Raw genomic sequence first — 14,766 nt, forward strand, 5'->3', positions numbered from 1 at the left:
TTTTTTTTTTTTTTTTTTTTTTGCGGGGGCGGGGTATCATTGGTCTTAGATGGGAAGACAAATTGATCAACAATAGATTATTTAACTTTATTCTCAACATTTTCCTTCTGAAAGCTCTCGATTTTAATTTATCTGGTTAATTCTGTATGAGTAGACGCAAACCTACTGAAACGATTTCCCAGGGGCTCCTTCCGGGATACTTAAAACATTATTATTACGTCGCACTCTGTTCTCTTTCTCTACTCCGTTGTATATATTTGAATAGAAATAAATATATTACACTTTAAAGTTTAAAAAAATCTTCTAATCTTTTGGTCAAACCTCTATATAAATATCTGTATGTGTGTGTGTGTGTGTGTGTGTGTGTGTGTGTGTGTGTGTGTGTGTGTGTGTGTGTTTTTGTGTGTGTATAAAAATATATGGTTAATATTGACATTATTAACTGGAAGCGAAATCGAAAAAAGAATAGTGCAACGGGTGTAAAAAAAAAAGATGTAGGAAACGAATATGAAAACAAAAATGCCCGGAAGGCAACGGGGTCGGGAGGCCTTCCAAAAATTCACAGGATCCGAGGCTTTTCCCTCATAACTTTTAGGAAAAGTTTCAAACGGTATAAATTACGATTATAAAGAAATTTGTGGGGAAAATGTTTTTGGAGGTATTGGAGAGAGGGCTTCGGAAAACTTACAAGATCCGAGTTTTCCCTCGTAACTTTGAGGAAAATATAGTTCATTTGAAATCACAAATTAGGCTTTTCGTCAGGAACATGGATGCTAAACATCCCTTTGAAGGGTACAAGTCCTTACTTCTACTATATTTATATACATATACATGTGTGTGTTGTCCTCAAACCAGTGCTTGTAAATCGGTGTTGGTAAGTGTACGCCCCTGTAAGGTAGTGATTCAGCGAAGAAGACCTTCAGGATAAGTAATAGACTAAGTAGAAAAAAAAAGAACTATAAATACTGAACTCGATTTTTTTACCATGAATGCCTTCATTTAAATGACAACGATGAACGATATATTTATGAAAACATATACACAGATATATCAGCCACTACATCGTGGGTGCATTAACCCCATTTTGCTGGTAAACGCCATCAAGACGTCTGTACCACAGCAGCAACGGCACGGGCACCTTCTCCCCGCTTTTTATTGTACAGCAACGACAAATCGGCTATGCCATTCCTTGACATCCAGTTGACATTTTATTTTCCATTGCTTCTAGTCTGATGAGCGCGGTATCAGATAACCAACTTTTTAGCTGATTTCCCCGTGCTAAACTGACTGGGAAAATAAGCAGAAATAGATATATAATATTTTATAGCTTAAAATTAATATACACAGATATATTTATATCTGGGTATGTCTCTGTAAACACACAAAGACACACACGTGTGTGGATATGTGTATATCTGTGCGTGTAATTATATATATATATATATATATATATATATATATATACATATGGATTCATCTTGTCTTGTACTCAGAAAAGTTCCTTAATGTATCATTCAATGAATAAATAAATACAATATATATAGATCGATACAAGAGGAAAATATAATATAAAGCTAAAAATACCAACTGCAGTAAACTATATTTCTCTTGTTATTTATAATTTATATACATATGTGTGTGTGTGTGTGTGTGTATACCTATATTTGTGCGCGCATTTAAATAACTATATAATGACAGATGCGTCGAAAGTGAAAACGACAGACACAGAAATGCAGAGAAACTGAAAAAAATAAGCAGTAAATTTATAAAATAACTAGATCCTTCACAGACAGAAAAAAATTCATGTCTTTGTAATATTTTATTTCAGTTAACAATTGCCAAGATGCAATTAATACTAATATTTTGGCGCCCATTCGTCGGGTATGCTCTATCGTTCGAATTTTGTTGTTCGGAGTCTCTAATTTCGATTAAAATTGGCAACTGAGTATATAATATTAAGCGTGTTACTGATCTAGTTTTTTCCTTCAATTGAAATAATAGTATATTAAGTCTATTGAGGCGAATGTTTTATAAGATTATACACACATGTAAACATATACACAGTGTGTGTGTGTATGTATGTGTATATATATATATATATATATATATATGAATATGTGGGCACAGGACGTCATGAAACGTGTACAACAAAACAATACGTAGCATGAGTACATGGAACATGAACTATTCTTTCGAACAACAAAGGACACAAATGGAAAACAAAACAAACAACATAAAGAACGAGTCTTCATCATTGTTGGCTGTTCTTCTAGTCTCGTATTTCAAGAATTTAACAATATACGCTTTCGATAAAATAGTTGCTCCCGCAAAACAAATAAATTAAAATTTGGGATTATATACATGTGTGTGTGTGTATATATTATTTATATCTAAATATATATCATGTATATATGTTGTATATATATTATTTATATCTAAATATATATCATGTATATATATATCATATCATATATATATATATATTTATATACACATTTATATAAAGAAGCTTTGGTTATAGAACAAACATTAAAGTTGGGTCAACGACTTTACATAAAACACCACCCCTTAAACGTTTTATCATATATATAAAAAAAAACACGAAGGTGTACAAACACATAAAAAAATAACACATATACATAAAATCACAGAATGTAAAAATATATTCTAATAAAATACAAATAGAACGTCTTATCAAAAGTTAAATATATACGACTAAAAGTTTGAAAACTATCTAAAGGCTTAATGGATAAATACAAAATAAATAAAGATAAAAATGAATAAATAAAAATGTCCACAGACTAAAAAGATTTTCTCAGATGATTGAAATATATATTTTTTTAATTATATAATATTTGAAAAAGTATTTTACTTGCCTCACACAGGTACGTCCAAAGTCTATAAGTAAGCAGACTCTCACAGGTTAAATTCAACATTCACATATAATCCTTACGAAATTTTTTAATGAAAATATTATACTCTGACTGAAACGCTTATATAATTTCAGAAGATCCCATCAGCGGACCAATTCAAATCTTGTTTAGAAAAAAAAAGATTATAGTTAATCACTCAGGTGAGTGTAGTTAACAGAAATTTAGCCTCGCCGGTTTCAAATTCCCGTTACGCTAAACAATTTTATTACATTTATTTTCATTTCTATATACTTTCAAGGTGAACGAAAACCTATGGTTGCAGAAAGGAATCACCTCAGTAAATATATTTAAAGATGTTGGCTCCCAAAACTTAAGGATTGCAAAGGATTCCTTTGCACACAACTTACACTTATTTATATTTACTCTGAAGTAAGGGACTCTAGAAATAACTTACCATTCCAGAGAATAACTCTTATTATTCTTCTTTAGATCGTGTAAATAAGATGCTAGTGTGGTAGAGCTGCAGTATTTTTCGTTTGGGAACGAGCTCATGAGGACCCTATATCGAGCCTAGTAGATGAGTTCATGAACTTTGGTTCTTTTCTCTAAATTATATATTTATATTATATACTGTGAAACTTAATTTAATCTTAATTTTTGATAAATTAAATTTAACTGAGTTTTTACCTATAAATTTGGATTCTTATCCCTAATATTATTATATATATATATATATATATATATATATATATATATATATATATATATATATACGTATAATTTTATCGTAAATATTTTTAAAGTTGTTTCCCAGGCACTCAAATATGAGCCCCCTACATGTTGCAGCAGAAACATCTGTAAGCTACTGAAGTTCATAAAATAACTGTTTATCCCTTTTTCATCTCATTCTTCTATACACATACTCACACATGCATACACACTCACAGAGAGAGAGAGAGAGAGACATACACACACACAAATATTTAATACCACAACTAGCAACTAAGTAATGACTAGCGTGATGACGAGAAAAAAGAATGAAAATAATAGGTGGACATGATAAGATGAGACATATACGGAAGATGAAGAGGATGTTTTGGATTATGTGAGTGGCGTAGATACATGTAAAGAGAAAGGAGAATGAGAAAAAAGAAACAATATATAAAAATAATAAAGACTGTGGAGGAGGAGGAGAAGAAGTAGCTTTTGATCAAACAGCGATTATAAGAACTAAAAGAGGAATAAGTAGAAAAGCTTATGGAACTGAAGATATTAAAGAATTTGGAGAATTATTCGAGTGGTCGAAAAAGTATTAGAATTGGGAAATGAAAAAAGAAATTGTAGGAAGTAGAAGATGATGAAAGAGAAGGAGGAGGATGGTTAAGAAGGAGGGTGATGGAGAGGAGCAGTTGGAGGAGAAGACAAAGAAGAAAATGAAAGAAAAAAATGAAACAGAAAATGATGAAAAAGAAAATAAGGTGGTGGGTTAAGTATGATAGTGATGGAAAGGAGTTGGAGAAGTAGAAAAAGAAGAAGAAATGAAGAAGAAGAAAAGAAGAAGATAAAAGATGAATAAATTTAGACTATAAAATCTAAGATGGATATGATAATCTATATTGTTAACGATTATGTGAAAATGATCCAAACACTGGAACAGAACCACCAAGATAAAACAACAAAACAATTCATGGACAACTAGAACTATTGTATGTATACACACATACAATACATATATTCATAACTTAAACCATATATTCGGTAAAATCCAAGTTTTGTCTATTTGCATTTTTATTTTTGTTTATTCTCTTTGTAACAATTACCAAATGCAATTTCCCTTTGGAGTGTTAGTAAAATAATTGACTGCCAAAGGGAAGACCGAATGCATCAAATGACCTCTTAAGATGTACAAGAAGCTAAACGGAATAGTGTTAGAAGAAACTATCCAAACTGCAAAACACTTTAGTCTTTTGTAGTTCAATGCACACTTTGCTGTAAATTTAAAATGAAAATGCAGTCAAAACGTAAACTGTAATAGTCAGGCGTAGCTCTCATTGCATATTTCTCCTCCAATGTACTGGATTGGCCAAAAGTCACCAGACAGTAAGTAAAAATTTCTTAAGTACTATCTGTAATTATTTATTGACTCGAATGGAGAAATGTGTCGCTGGAGAAGGACGTTAGTTTGAAAAATTTTCATGATGTTTCATATTTAGATGCTTTTATAAAATTCATTCAGTTGTTAAACATTTATAAATTTTGGAATTAAATAATTTGGATTTACTGTCAGGTGACTTTTGGCCAGCCCTGTATAAGACACAGACAGTGCGAAGCCAAATAATATGAGCTTGATGATATATATTAGGAAGCCTAGTTGTGTATTTATGGAAGTTAAATATAGCCTAAGAAGTTAAATATAGCTCCAGGTTAGGCTCAGCAAGGGACACGAAGAAATGATGTAATGACGAGCAAAATCGATTGTGTAATTCTGCGTGTGGTAATTTCTTCGCATTATTAACCGTCTGCAGGCACGTGTGTGTATATATATATATATATATATATATATATATATATATATATATATATATATATATATATATATATATATATATATGTGTGTGTGTGTACACTCTGTACGTGTATGTGTGTACGCGTGTCCGTGAGTGTGTATGTGAGCGCGCATGTGTGTGAATGTGTGTGTATGTATGTGATTGGCTTCTTAAAGCTTGGCGAAGTGGTAGAATCGTTTGCAGGAGGGGCAATTTGCTTCGTCATATTACGCTCATCTTAACGTCTTGAGTTCAAATACCATCGAGGTCGCTTCACACGTTTTGAATCTGAATAACATACATACCGAGATAAAAGTTAGTGTATGTAGATACGTGGCTATCTATCACATTGTCAGTCCCTGTATGTCTATACCTCTCCCTCATTATATCCCTGTCTTTCTGAAATTCAAAATCCCGATGATTTGCATCACACTTGAAATTCGGAGTATCAACGAATTTTAAGCATATATATATATATATATATATATATATATATATATATATATATATATATATATATACAGAGAGAAAGAGAGTTACAAACAGACAGAGGGAGAGAGGCAGAGACATAGAGAGACAGGAAATTGATAGGCATATATATATATATCTGTGTCACGTCCTCACGTTGTTGTTTTTTGTTGTTGTTTTTTGTCTTTTTCCTTTTTTTGAACTTATATATATATATATATACATATATATATATATATATATATATATATATATATATATATATAATATATATATATATGTATATATAATATATATATATGTATATATATATGTATATATATATGTATATATATATATATATATGTATATATATATGTATATATATATGTATATATATATATATATATATATATATATATACAGCGACTTATATCTGGGTATGTATTATATTCTAACGTTTTAGTACAGTGGGAGCGTATTTGTGTGTGTGCGAGCATGAGTTTATCCGTGGCGCACGAGTGTGTGTGTGTGTGTGTGTGTGTGTGTGTGTGTGTGTGTGCATGAGTTTATCCGTGGCGCACGAGTGTGTGTGTGTGTGTGTGTGTGTGTCCGGTGATGAGTGTTGAATTTTGTTTTTGTTTTTGTCGTATGAAAGTTTCAGCAGATTTCGCTTCCAAAACGTTTGTATTCCAATTTCTGTCAGTAAAGTATTTTACTACTGTTTTATGGCCTTGTGCTGAACACATTTTACTGTGGCTGACCGGTATGGAGTCACTCGACGAGCGAATAACATCAGACAACTATCTTTTTCAAAACCACTATAAAACAAATACATAACACGTAACAACACATACCTCGATGTGTTATGTATTGTGACGGATTACGAGAGAAAGAGACGGAGGGAGAGAATTAGAAAGAGAGAGTTGGAGATGAAGACAGAGAGATAAAGAGACGGGGAGAGAAAGTGAGAAAGTGAGAGAGAGAGGAAGGAAGAAAGAGAGAGGACGGGAGGGAGGAACTGAGAAACAAAAAGAGAAGGAGTAAGAGTGAGAGAGAGACATAGAGACGAAGAAAGGCAGAGATTGAGAGAGGTAGAGAGGGAGAGAGAGAGATTGAAGGATAAAATGTGAGAGAAATACTGAACTATAAAGCGAGAGAAAGAAAGGGGCTCGAGAGAGAGAGAGACTAAAGAGAGAGACTAAAAGAGAGGGAGACTAAGAGAGAGAGAGAGAGAGAGAAACTAAAATACAAAGGTAAAGAAAGGTAATGAGGTAGACTGAGAGAGAGAGAGAGAGAGAGGAAGTGAGGGAGAGAGAAAAGTCGGAATTGGAACGTGTTTGATACTTAGTGTTCTCGATCTCGGTTGACTTGGAGTTAAAGAACAACAATAACAAGAGCAACAGCGCTGGCAGTGACCACCACAGTGACAGCAATAACAAGAGGAACATCGGTGGCGTTGGCCACTACAACAACAACAAAGACAGCAATGGCGCTGACCATAACGATAGCTGAAACAAGAATAACGATGACGAAATGACGCGTCGAGAGCCACATCATTCCTCCACCCCCTCATCATCATCATCGTCATCATCATCTTCAACCTCGTCGTCACAACAAAATCATCAACTCGTGATCATCCGCCTTCTGATCATGATTAACATCATCATATTTATCATCATTATCATCATCACCATAACTGTCCTCCTCCTCCTCCTTCTCCTCCAACTCCTTCTCCTCCAACTCATCATCATCATCATTATACACGTTATCCTCTTCCCCATCATAATCATAAACAACAGCATATGATGTGCACACCCAGCTTGCCACTCCTTTTTCGGTTTCTCCCGTCAAAACATTAACGAACCCACCACCACCACCACCACCACCACCATCACCACCGCCGACATCACCAATACAAGAATATTTGCCTATAGAACATAAGGGACTGTATTTACCCTCTCCACCAAACACTCATAAACACCATTAAAATATCTAGATTTACAAACACAACAAACAAACCCACAAAATGCTTACCATCATTACAGACACTCCACCATCAACCCCACCAACATGAACAATATCAAAACAGACAGTAGGCCACTAACTGTAAGTATACCGCCATCGCCACCACCACCACCACAACCACCAAAATAACCAACAACAACAACAACACCATCGCCACCACCACTTCGACCACCATCACCACGATCATCACCGCTGCTGCCACCACCACTGGCTTCGCCACTGCTGACACCACCTCCCACACCACCACTGAACCACCACCAACACCACCATCACCAACAGCAGCAACAACAGCACTATCGCCACCACCATGCTACGATTATCGCCGCCGTCGCCACTGCTAACATCTCATCCTACACCACCACCACCACCACCACCACCACAGCCACAATTGTTATTATGGCTATCAACAAGAACAACAGGAATACAACAAATACTATTACCACCAGTAAACACATCAAAACCAAGAAGACATCCATCATTCACACCACCACCACCTCCAATATTATCATGACCATCAACTCGAACAACAACAATAACAACAACAGCAGCAACGGCTACGACGACAGCAACAACAATAACAACATCACAACGCATTGTAAACCAAATTCTTTGAGATATCCTCTAGCGCCACCTCCAACGTCACCTCCACATCCAACGCCACGTCCACCTCCAACATTTGCAGTAACACTTCCTTCACAACCAAATCGTCCAATGTTACTACCACCAGCATATCAAGGGCTCACCAATCACCACCACAAATATTATACCCGTCAACAACACCACAACCACCACCGCCACCAGCTATCACAAAGACAGCGAGAAAACTACCAGCAATTTGAACAGAACACCTACCATCCACACCACCACCGCCACTTCCACAAGTAACAACAGAAACCACCACCGCCACCACTACTACTACTATTAATAATAATAATAATAATTCTGCTACGACTAATACAGCTCCTACTATAATCCCTCTGGCCACCACTCCAGCGGCGACAAGAACGGAAATAAAATTCACCGCGCTACCAACAACAAAGCAGACTCTTCTTCCTCCAGCCCAACATACATCACCCCCATAATCATCACCATCATCAACCACGGCTACCATCACCACCTCCCATCACCACCTCCCAACGCCACCGCCACAGCCACATTCGGTGTCGGTACCAATGAATCTGATATTGATAGAAAGAGCCGATAGCCCCCCCCCCCCCACAACGCCCACTCCGCCGCCGCCACACCGTACTTCATATCCGAACCACGAAACGTAGGAATATAGTTTATGTTGTGCCGTGCATAAAGATCAAACGTCTCTGTGATGCCACCGTCACGGCTACCGATACAGTCACCACCACCACCACCACCATCACCACCACCATAATCATCATCATCATCATCATCACTAAGGCCATCTACAGACGTCTTTGAGCCTGACTTTCAGGTTTTATGAGAGTTATTCACATTGATACTGTAACAATAAGTTTTACTGTAGTTATCAAGTATTATTATCGCAAGCGTTGGGATGTGTCTGGAGTTACACGTACGTATGCAACAGGGTGTGCGTATATGCTTTATATAGCTATGCAAACATAAGAAACAAATGGACAAAACGGGTGGATGAGGAGGGTGGATGGACGGATGAATGGATGGAAGGATAGCTGGATTGGGGAGATGAAACGAAGGAAGGAAGGAAGGGAGCGTTGGAAGGACAGAAACAACAGTGAATATAGTCATGGCTAAATTGCGAATCGTAGATTTAATTTCTGAGAGTGTAATACAAAACAAATACATAAACGGAACAACAACAATGGGGACAGCAACATCAAGAAAAACAACAACAGCACGTGCACGAACAACATCATCACCAACAATAACAGCAACAGTAACAAGATTATAATAAAAAATACCTCTTTTTAATTTTAGGTAAAGCGCAAGCAATTTGAGAGAGAATTTGTCGATACTATCACCTCTAGTACACTGGTGAAGTTGATTTATCGACCTCGGAAGGACGAAATAAAAAGTAGATATCGGTTAGATTTGACCATGTATATATATAAAGCAAAAAATCCGGACGAAACACTACAAGACAATATTTTAGCTATTTTCATGCTCTGTCTGGCGTTTCAGCAAGCTCACCTCCTTTATGGTAATTATTTATTATTTAGGAACAACGCTAACAATTTTGTAGGTAGAGGGTAACTCGATGCCATTAATTCGCAGCACTAGGTTGCTATTATCTGTAACTGACCATAAAGGTACGAAAAGCAAAGCTGACCTCGCCGCTATTTCGTAGTTAGAAAATCGAGTAATGGAAGAAATAATACAAAGCTTCATACTTCGTTGCTCCGATAGTTCTGCCAAAAACGCCTCCGCTTAAATCGTTCCTCATTAATTCAATGGTTCCGATGTTGCGTGTTGCTGCTTCCACTATTGTTCTTGTTTTCGTTGCATTTCAGAACGGACCGTAATATAGCATGTAATACATCCGACGACTTGAGGGCTTTACATGTTTGATCTTCATCTAATTCTTATTACAGTGGAATGAATCAATATCAGAACCAGTTATATAGTCGGGTAAATTCCATACTAATGTAACAGTGATATAATTTAGCCTTAAATTTTTAGGTAAAATTGTGGTTATTGTCCCTCGAGAGAGATAAAGATCAAAGTTAGATTTGTCGTGATTGGAGATTGCATTGCCGAGCAGAATGTCAGTTAATTCAATTTACAATATCAACGGACGATAATAATAATAGAAGAGGAAGAAGAAGGAGGAGGAGGGAGGGAGAAGAAGAAGAAGGAGCAGGAGGGAGGAAGAGGAGGGAGGGAGAAGAAGAAGGAGCAGGAGGGAGGGAAAAGGAGAAGGAGGGAGGAGGAGAAGGAGGGAGGAGGAGGAGGAGGAGGGAGGAGGAGGAAGGAGAAGAAGAAGCAGGAGGGAGGGAGAAGGGGAAGAAGAAGAAAAAGAGGACTATGAAGAAGAAGAAGAAGAAGAAGAAGACGAAGAAGAAGAAGAAGACGAAGAAGAAGAAGAAGACGATGAGGAAAAGAGAAAAAGCAGAAGAAAAACGAGAAGTAGAGAACGTGAACGAAAACGAAGGACACAAACGAGAAAAATAATACCAAATAACAAGAGTAACGATAATGATAATTACGACGATGACGACGATGCTAAATAATAATGTTTAGAACGCAGACAGTTCAACTGAGTTGCAATTGCAAAGAACAGCATGGCTCAATATTTGAAGACACTGTTTTAAGAGAAAACCGTCTTTGATGCGAATTAATTGATACAAAAAGAAAGAAACCCAACAGGAAGCGCTAGAACTTTCAAACGAAATACAACATTATGCCATACCTGTATCTGCAGAGTGCTCCCATGTATATAAATACTTTCAATTCTAGTCTTATATGAAGTCGACACAAATTATAGTGTTTTGTTTTTTCGTTTTTTTTATATTTTTATTCTTTTTTTTTTGTCCTATATCTGTTAAAGACGATGTTAAGCATGTCCGTATATCTATCGAACTATCAGCGCCTTGCCTGCAGAAATTTAACTTGCGTTTTCTTATAGCACTCCTGTCAAATGAATTCGTGGGTAAAAAGATGGAAAGTTTCTTGGACATCGAAAACACAAGAGTTTTAAGAGACATTAAGAGTCAAACATAGATGAGCAAACACATACACATAGATACTCACACACACACACACACACACACACCAGACACAACCTCACATCCATATATTCACACATAATCGTTATATCACAATCATACACAACACCTATACAAACATATATGAACACACACATACATACATACAACCACTCACACACACACACACACACACACACACACCAGACGAACTCACATCCATGCATTCATACATAATCATTAATTTACAAAGATACACAACACCCATACGCACACCAAACCATACACAGACACATCAGCTCCTTAACGTACACCAAAAAATGTACAGCCATACACTCACTCTCTGACGATGGCATACTCACAATCATACACTTAAAAATCTACATAGGCTCACGCACGCACACTCACCCACGTACTCAGATATATACACTAACAGATACACACATACGCACATACACAAACATACATTCACTTGCAAGTATGAAGGTTAAAATTACCATCTCCTCTACTCCGAGTAACTCACGATATAAGAATTCGTTTACGTTCTTCATTGGTTGGGAGTGGATGGTGACACAGTGGTTTGCGGTTTTTGACTCGTGATCGTAAAATTTTGGTTTTATCCCAAATAGCGGTTTCGAACTTACCTGTTCTTTCTAGCGTGCAAGGAGTCCTATGGTGGATACCTCTTATGTGTCTAAATGTACACTGTATTATATGAATAATATATAGTATATGGACTAAATTTTTAAACGCTAGGCCATTGGTAGTAGAAATTTCTAATATTTCTCATTACCCTTGATATTATTAATATATATATATATATGACGAGAAGCTTGTCATCAAAACAGAGCGAATTTTCTCTCAGGCAAATTTGAAGATTCTGTATCGTTTCTTCTTAAGTTTGATATCATTTAATTCTTTTATTTTATGCAAAATGAAATAAATTTCTGAAGTCTATGGTGATGTTGGTGACAACAAATAGCACTATTTCATTTGTACTGGGAATCATCGGCGCAGTAAAACTCTAGACTGAAGTTAATTATGTTAAATTCACCTTTCAATCAAATTAAGACGAGAAAATAGAAGACAGTCCACAGTTTAAAGACATTTTTTTCCCTATTTTCTTGTTAATTGTAATGCTTTAGCTGTTTACCAATAGAAAAACGAGACAATGAGAAAGTTGTTTCAGAAAAAGAAGAAACTACCATGGTAGTTCTCCTTTTAATAATTGCTCTGTTATAAGAACATTTATTGTAAAAGCCACGAACTAGTCCGCAAGCGTTGGTGATGAGTTAGAAACTATGTTAGGTACAGTACACGCTGTCATTTACACTGGATGATTTTTGTAAAGGAACACGTTATCAACGGGGAGAGAATTTCTTCGGAGACATATTTGAAGACCCTGTACTATAAATACATAATGTAGTCATCTTTTAATTCTTTCTTCGTATATTTATTTTTTGTTTTGATACGAAGCAAAATAAATTTATTGATTCGATTTCTTCTATTCAGCACTGCACAAGTAGAGAAGAGTTTGAGGCTGATATTTCGATTTCGTTTCGGAAAGGTTTCAGTAGAAGGACTAATGAGCAAAGGAATAAAAAAGAAACACCACGAAGCATCGATATCTGTCCTTTTTGGCTTACTTGGACGGAGGTTTCGTTTTGCCTAACCCAGAACAGTTTGGTGTGTTTAACTACGTACATTTCTAACATGATCTCTTCCAAATGTAATACCATAGCCAGAAGCGTTTCACAGCCCACATGTATTAAGTATGTGCTATTTACAATGGTTATATTATTGAGTTACTTCTAGCGCAAATTTGGAACATGTATGCATCCATATATATATATATATATATATATATATATATATATATATATACGTTACTCCATTCCATCGGTGCATATTTACATAGACATACATGTATGCATTAATGCGTGTATGCATACATGTATATATAATGAAAGGTGAATGGACTCACAGGCAAAGAGGAAAATCATATGGATAGAAACGGATAAAAATATTCGGAAAGTATCAATAACAATAAGACCAACAATAACATATAACATAACTATGTGAAAAAAGCGGGGAGTTGAAAAAAATAAAACGGGAGATTTTAAACCAGCACTTTATATCACATTAAATTTGAACGCAATTGAGATGGGGAAAAATAAGTTGAGGATAGAGAGGGGGAAATCAGGAAAAGAAAATAGAAAAGATCTGTTTTAGAAGCGTGTCAAAATTTAGCAAACTAAAGCAAATCGATATCTCAGTGTAGGGAAAAAATATTATAATATAATATAATATGGTATAATGACTAGGATGGATTATACAAAAACACATCAAATAATTATAACTATAATAGAAAGAGGAAATAATTTTACAGCATTGGAAAACTGTTTGGGAGGATAAATATATAAAATATAAAATTTTGGGAGGGGGAAAAATTAGAGATAATAACTTAGTTAATAACAAAGAAAATTTACATATTACACTAATTTTGGACGTGTTTTAATTAGAGGAATAACATCTGATAATAATTAAAAAAGAAATCATATGAAGGTAAAAAGGAAAAACAGTATAGTATCGCATATATGAGATGTAAAAGTGTATGAAAAACTGTCTGGAGATGCATTAGCGATGTAAACAAAGAGATGTAACCACCACCACCATTAACTAAAAAAACAACAACAACAACACCAACGACGACGAGAATAGCAACAGCAACAACAGTAATCATAACTGCGATATTACATAAAAATAGTATAACCGAGTTGTATATATATATATATATATATATATATATATATATACATACATATACACGCACACACACACACACACACATATATATATATATATATATATGCCTATATATATATATGTATATGTGTGTGTGTGTGTGTGTGTGTGTGTGTGTGTGCATATATATATTTATACATGCATGTTTATAATGGGTTAAAATATTATAACTATCGATAGAAGCATATTAAACGTTTGACGTACAAATTTGTTAGTGTATTGATTCCTCTCAGAAGGGCATCTATTTTTATTTGTTTATACGAATATTACGGTTTCGATTCTTGATTCAGTTGGAAACTGCATATTTGTTGCTTCGTGATTGAAATATTTCTTATATTAGATTACTGAAGTAAAAGAAGTAATCACTTGGCCATGGTACTGTAACAAGTTTATCTAATTTCTCCTTGAATTTAT

At 35.2% G+C, this 14,766-nt stretch overlaps 1 long non-coding RNA gene across 1 annotated transcript; it reads left to right on the forward strand.

Annotated features, from left to right (window-relative positions):
• Positions 1–10,917: 10,917 nt before the first annotated feature.
• Positions 10,918–13,349, forward strand: LOC149131374 (uncharacterized). The gene is made up of 2 exons (XR_016237920.1): positions 10,918–11,275; positions 13,060–13,349. It is a non-coding gene; the product is annotated as an uncharacterized LOC149131374 (long non-coding RNA).
• The last annotated feature ends 1,417 nt before the right edge of the window (positions 13,350–14,766 follow it).

This window comes from Octopus bimaculoides, chromosome 22 (assembly GCF_046866305.1).
Source record: "Octopus bimaculoides isolate indiv1 chromosome 22, ASM4686630v1, whole genome shotgun sequence".
NCBI classification, from domain to species: domain Eukaryota; kingdom Metazoa; phylum Mollusca; class Cephalopoda; order Octopoda; family Octopodidae; genus Octopus; species Octopus bimaculoides.